We start from the raw sequence: 6,191 nt of genomic DNA, 5'->3' as shown, positions 1-6,191 counted from the left end.
GTTCCTGACTGTCCGTGGTCTGTAGCAGACTGTTCGTGGTCTGTTCCTGACTAGTCCATGGTCTGTTCCTGACTGTCCGTGGTCTGTAGCAGACTGTCCATGGTCTGTTCCTGACTGTTCGCTGTCTGTTCCTGCCTGTTCACTGTCTGTTCCTGACTGTCCGCTGGTCTGTTCCTGACTGTCCGTGGTCTGTTCCTGACTGTCCGTGGTCTGTTCCTGACTGTTCGTGGTCTGTTCCTGACTGTTCGTGGTCTGTTCCTGACTGTCCGTGGTCTGTAGCAGACTGTCCGTGGTCTGTTCCTGACTGTTCGCTGTCTGTTCCTGTCTGTCTCGACTGGTCTGTTCCTGACTGTTCGTGGTCTGTAGCAGACTGTCCGTGGTCTGTTCCTGACTGTCCGTGGTCTGTTCCTGACTGTCCGTGGTCTGTTCCTGACTGTCCGTGGTCTGTAGCAGACTGTCCGTGGTCTGTTCCTGCCTGTTCGCTGGTCTGTTCCTGACTGTCCGTGGTCTGTTCCTGCACTGTTCACTGTCTGTTCCTGACTGTTCACTGATCTGTTCCTGACTGTTCGCTGTCTGTTCTGACTGTCCGTGGTCTGTTCCTGACTGTCCGTGGTCTGTTCCTGACTGTCCGTGGTCTGTTCCTGACTGTCCATGGTCTGTTCCTGACTGTCCGTGGTCTGTTCCTGACTGTCCGTGGTCTGTTCCTGACTGTTCGCTGTCTGTTCCTGACTGTCCATGGTCTGTTCCTTGACTGTCCGTGGTCTGTTCCTGACTGTCTGTGGTCTGTTCCTGACTGTTCGTGGTCTGTTCCTGACTGTCCGTGGTCTGTTCCTGACTGTCCGTGGTCTGTTCCTGACTGTCCATGGTCTGTTCCTGACTGTCCGTGGTCTGTTCCTGACTGTCCGTGGTCTGTTCCTGACTGTTCCGCTGTCTGTTCCTGACTGTCCATGGTCTGTTCCTGACTGTCCATGGTCTGTTCCTGACTGTCCGTGGTCTGTTCCTGACTGTCCGTGGTCTGTTCCTGACTGTTCGTGGTCTGTTCCTGACTGTTCGTGGTCTGTTCCTGACTGTTCGTGGTCTGTTCCTGACTGTTCGTGGTCTGTTCCTGACTGTTCGTGGTCTGTTCCTGACTGTCCGTGGTCTGTTCCTGACTGTCCATGGTCTGTTCCTGACTGTCCGTGGTCTGTTCCTGACTGTCCGTGGTCTGTTCCTGACTGTCCGTGGTCTGTTCCTGACTGTTCGTGGTCTGTTCCTGACTGTTCGTGGTCTGTTCCTGACTGTTCGTGGTCTGTTCCTGACTGTTCACTGTCTGTTCCTGACTGTTCGCTGTCTGTTCCTGACTGTTCGTGGTCTGTTCCTGACTGTCCGTGGTCTGTTCCTGACTGTCCGTGGTCTGTTCCTGACTGTCCGTGGTCTGTTCCTGACTGTTCACTGTCTGTTCCTGACTGTTCGCTGGTCTGTTCCTGACTGTTCGTGGTCTGTTCCTGACTGTCCGTGGTCTGTTCCTGACTGTTCGTGGTCTGTTCCTGACTGTTCGCTGTCTGTTCCTGCCTGTTCACTGTCTGTTCCTGACTGTCCGTGGTCTGTTCCTGACTGTTCCTGACTGTTCGTGGTCTGTTCCTGACTGTTCCTGACTGTTCGTGGTCTGTAGCAGACTGTCCGTGGTCTGTTCCTGACTGTCCGTGGCTGTAGCAGACTGTCCGTGGTCTGTTCCTGACTGTCCGTGGTCTGTTCCTGACTGTCCGTGGCTGTAGCAGACTGTCCGTGGTCTGTTCCTGACTGTCCGTGGTCTGTTCCTGACTGTCCGTGGTCTGTTCCTGACTGTTCGCTGTCTGTTCCTGCCTGTTCACTGTCTGTTCCTGACTGTCCGTGGTCTGTAGCAGACTGTCCGTGGTCTGTTCCTGACTGTCCGTGGTCTGTTCCTGACTGTCCGTGGTCTGTTCCTGACTGTTCGCTGGTCTGTTCCTGCCTGTTCACTGTCTGTTCCTGAATGTCCGTGAGTCTGTTCCTGACTGTCCGTGGTCTGTTCCTGACTGTCCGTGGTCTGTTCCCTGACTGTTCGCTGGTCTGTTCCTGACTGTCCGTGGTCTGTTCCTGACTGTCCGTGGTCTGTAGCAGACTGTCCGTGGTCTGTTCCTGACTGTCCGTGGTCTGTAGCAGACTGTTCGTGGTCTGTTCCTGACTGTCCGTGGTCTGTAGCAGACTGTCCGTGGTCTGTTCCTGCCTGTTCGCTGTCTGTTCCTGACTGTCCGTGGTCTGTTCCTGACTGTTCGCTGTCTGTTCCTGACTGTTCACTGTCTGTTCCTGACTGTTCGTTGTCTGTTCCCTGCCTGTTCACTGCCTGTCTTTCTGACCGTTCGCCTGGCCCAGTCTCTGCCTGTTCGCTGTCTGTTCTGACTGTTCACTGGTCTGTTCCTGACTGTTCGCTAAATCTGTTCCTGCTCGTTCACTGGTCTGTTCCAGCCTGTTCATCGTCTGTTCCTGCCTGTTCACTGTCTGTTCCTGACTGTTCGCTGTCTGTTATATTATTATTATCATATATTATTATTATTATTATTATTATTGTTCCTGACTGTTCACTGTCTGTTCCTGCCTGTTCGCTGTCTGTTCCTGCCTGTTCACTGTCTGTTCCTGACTGTTCGCTGTCTGTTCCTGACTGTTCACTGTCTGTTCCTGCCTGTTCGCTGTCTGTTCCTGCCTGTTCACTGTCTGTTCCTGACTGTTCGCTGTCTGTTCCTGACTGTTCGCTGTCTGTTCCTGACTGTTCGCTGTCTGTTCCTGACTGTTCACTGTCTGTTCCTGAATGTTCGCTGTCTGTACTGTAAAGTCAGTACCCACCAATCTACCTTTTGTTTTGTATGTTTGAATGCTTTTGTAAATGTAATGATTTGTGGATTCGAATAAAGTATCAAATATATTTAAAAGTGTGTGTGTGTGTGTGTGTGTGTGTGTGTGTGTGTGCGTGCGTGCGTGCGTGCGCGCGTGCGCGTGCGCGCGTGTGTGTGTGTGCGTGTGTGTGTGTGTTAGGGACGGCCGGCTGAAGGCTGGTGATGAGCTCTTGATGATCAACGGTCAGTCTCTGGTTGGTCTGTCTCATTCGGAGGCCGTGGCCGTCCTCCGCTCCTCCACTGGACTGGTACAACTGGTGGTCGCTAGCAGGGTGAGTAGGACACACAGCTATGTCTTACTCTACTCAGTGGTAGGACACACACAACTATGTCTTACTCTACTCTGTGAGTAGGACACACAGCTATGTCTTACTCTACCAGTGAGTTGGACACACACAGCTATGTCTTACTCTACTCTGTGATAGGACACACACAGCTATGTCTTACTCTACTCTGTGAGTTGGACACACACAGCTATGTCTTACTCTACTCAGTGAGTTGGACACACACAGCTATGTCTTACTATACTCAGTGAGTTGGACACAATCACAGCTATGTCTTACTCTACTCAGTGAGTTGGACACACAGCTATGTCTTACTCTACTCAGTGAGTTGGACACACACAGCTATGTCTTACTCTACCTGTGAGTTGGACACACACAGCTATGTCTTACTCTACTCAGTGAGTAGGACACACAGCTATGTCTTACTCTACTCAATTGAGTTGGACACACACAGCTATGTCTTACTCTACTCAGTGAGTATGACACAATCACAGCTATATCTTACTATACTCAGTGAGTATGACACAATCACAGCTATATCTTACTATACTCAGTGAGTATGACACAATCACAGCTATATCTTACTATACTCAGTGAGTATGACACAATCACAGCTATATCTTACTGTACTCAGTGAGTATGACACAATCACAGCTATATCTTACTATACTCAGTGAGTATGACACAATCACAGCTATATCTTACTATACTCAGTGAGTATGACACAATCACAGCTATATCTTACTATACTCAGTGAGTAGGACACAATCACAGCTATATCTTACTCTACTCAGTGAGTATGACACAATCACAGCTATATCTTACTATACTCAGTGAGTATGACACAATCACAGCGGTATATCTTACTGTACTCGTGAGGACTTATACAGGGGACCACCAGTCCTATTTTTCCGAACCTTAAACCCAACCCTAATTTTAACAGTAAACCTAAACCTAATGCCTAACCCTAAACCTAACCCTAATTTTAACAGCAAACCTAAACCTAACCCATAAACCTTAAAAATGGCCGGCAAAATGTCCTAATTTCTCTGAATTTTAGTCTGTTTACTGTTTCTTTGAGTACTTCTGGTACTCACAAGTATAGTAAAACTTGTAGACACACACACACACACACACACACACACACACACACACACCACACACACACACACACACACACACACACACACACACACACACACACACACACACACACACACCACACACACACCACACACCACACACCCATCTCCATCCACACGCCCTCTCACGCTCTCCACTGTCCTCTGGTTCTTCCAGGAGGAGTCCCAGGTGGATTTCCACCGTTACCCATCTACCAGCCTGCCAGACCTGGTCAGTACTTCCTCCTCCTCTCCTTCTCCTAGCAACAACATGGAACCTCGTCACGGCCTGACCTCCAGCAGCCTCTCTCTACCCGCTACGGTATGTGCGTCTGGGGAGGAGTGTTGTCTGTTTTGTTAGCCCTGCTGTCCAAACGCCAACTGAAGCCGACAGACCAATGGGACAGCCGTCGGATGTGTGCGAGGGCGTGCTCTGTTTGGGTCGGAGCATAGGGTGTACTGGGTGTGTACTGGGTGTGTGTACTGGGTGTGTACTGGGTGTGTGTACTGGGTGTCTATACTGGGTGTGTGTACTGGGTGTGTGTACTGGGTGTGTACTGGGTGTGTACTGGGTGTGTGTACTGGGTGTGTATACTGGGTGTGTGTACTGGGTGTGTGTACCTCGGTGTGTACTGGGTGTCTATACTGGGTGTGTGTACTGGGTGTGTACTGGGTGTGTACTGGGTGTGTGTACTGGGTGTGTACTGGGTTGTGTATACTGGGTGTGTGTACTGGGTTGTGTGTACTGGGTGTGTACTCGGTGTGTACTGGGTGTGTATACTGGGTGTGTGTACTGAGTGTGTGTACTGGTGTGTACTGGGTGTGTATACTGCGTGTGTACTGGGTGTGTGTACTGGTGTGTGTACTGGGTGTGTACTGGGTGTGTACTGGGTGTGTACTGGGTGTGTATACTGGGTGTGTGTACTGGGTGTGTGTACTGTGTGTACTGTGTGTACTGGGTGTCTATACTGGGTGTGTACTGGGTGTGTACTGGCGTGTACTGGGTGTGTGTACTGGGTGTGACTGGGTGTGTATACTGGGTGTGTGTACTGGGTGTGTGTACTGGGTGTGTACTCGGTGTGTACTGGGTGTGTATACTGGGTGTGTGTACTGGGTGTGTACTGGGTGTGTGTACTGGGTGTGTACTGTGTGTACTGGGTGTCTATACTGGGTGTGTGTACTGGGTATGTCTATACTAGGTGTGTGTACTGTGTCTATACTGGGTGTGTGTACTGGGTGTCTATACTGGGTGTCTGTACTGGGTGTCTATACTGAGTGTGTGTACTGGGTGTGTATACTGGGTGTCTATACTAGGTGTGTGTACTGGGTGTGTGTACTGGGTGTCTATACTGGGTGTCTGTACTGGGTGTCTATACTGAGTGTGTGTACTGGGTGTCTGTACTGGGGTGTGTGTACTGGGTGTCTATACTAGGTGTGTGTACTGGGTGTCTATACTGGGTGTGTGTACTGGGTGTGTGTACTGGGTGTCTGTACTGGGTGTACTGGGTGTGTGTACTGGTGTGTGTACTGGGTGTCTATACTGGGTGTGTGTACTGGGTGTGTGTACTGGGTGTCTATACTGGGTGTGTGTACTGGGTGTCTATACTGGGTGTGTGTACTGGGTGTCTATACTTAGGTGTGTACTGGGTGTCTATACTGGTGTGTACCTGGGTGTGTGTACTGGGTGTGTGTACCTAGTGAGCCTGTTGACAGGATTAGTTAGGAAAATGCTGGAAGGATGGAGCTTCTTCTGAATTGTGTACAGACAGGCTCACTCTCTGTTTCTCTCTCTCTCTCTCTCTCTCCACCCTCTCTCTCTCTTGCTTTCTCTCACTCCTCTCTCTCTCTCTCTCCTTCACTCTCACTCTCTCTCTCTTCCTCTCTCTCTCTCTCTCTCT

General features: G+C 50.4%; 1 long non-coding RNA gene across 1 annotated transcript in view; it reads left to right on the top strand.

Annotated features, from left to right (window-relative positions):
• The first annotated feature begins 3,009 nt into the window (after positions 1-3,009).
• Positions 3,010-6,191, top strand: part of LOC127918370 (uncharacterized) — a 9,284-nt gene continuing 6,102 nt past the window's right edge. The window contains exons 1-2 of the long non-coding RNA XR_008099786.1: positions 3,010-3,160; positions 4,472-4,615. This is a non-coding gene — a long non-coding RNA (uncharacterized LOC127918370). The remainder of the gene's footprint in view (positions 3,161-4,471; positions 4,616-6,191) is intronic.

This window comes from Oncorhynchus keta, unplaced genomic scaffold (assembly GCF_023373465.1).
Source record: "Oncorhynchus keta strain PuntledgeMale-10-30-2019 unplaced genomic scaffold, Oket_V2 Un_contig_14029_pilon_pilon, whole genome shotgun sequence".
Lineage (NCBI taxonomy): Eukaryota > Metazoa > Chordata > Actinopteri > Salmoniformes > Salmonidae > Oncorhynchus > Oncorhynchus keta.
This window is presented reverse-complemented; position numbering and strand designations above follow the sequence as displayed.